Here is a 275-nt window from a genome sequence, read left to right as displayed (position 1 = left end):
TGTGTGTGTGTGTGTGTGTGTGTGTGTGTGTGTGTGTGTGTGTGTGTGTGTGTGTGTGTGTGTGTGTGTGCGCGCACGTGGTTCTGGTTGAATGTGCAGCTGGACAGCTATTCCTTAATCTGAAAAATGTTTCTTTTTTTATATGTATTCATTTTTGTTTATCAGATGTTAGCTGGTGATCCCAGCTGTAAAAATGGTGGGGATTATTTCCTAATCTCCTTAAAATTATGTCTGTCTTGAGAATAATGTCATCCAAACAGCCCGGTGTTCTTATA

Source organism: Nematolebias whitei, chromosome 7 (genome assembly GCF_014905685.2).
Source record: "Nematolebias whitei isolate Nwh7 chromosome 7, NemWhi1, whole genome shotgun sequence".
Taxonomy (NCBI): domain Eukaryota; kingdom Metazoa; phylum Chordata; class Actinopteri; order Cyprinodontiformes; family Rivulidae; genus Nematolebias; species Nematolebias whitei.
Note: the sequence above shows the minus strand (reverse complement) of the source record.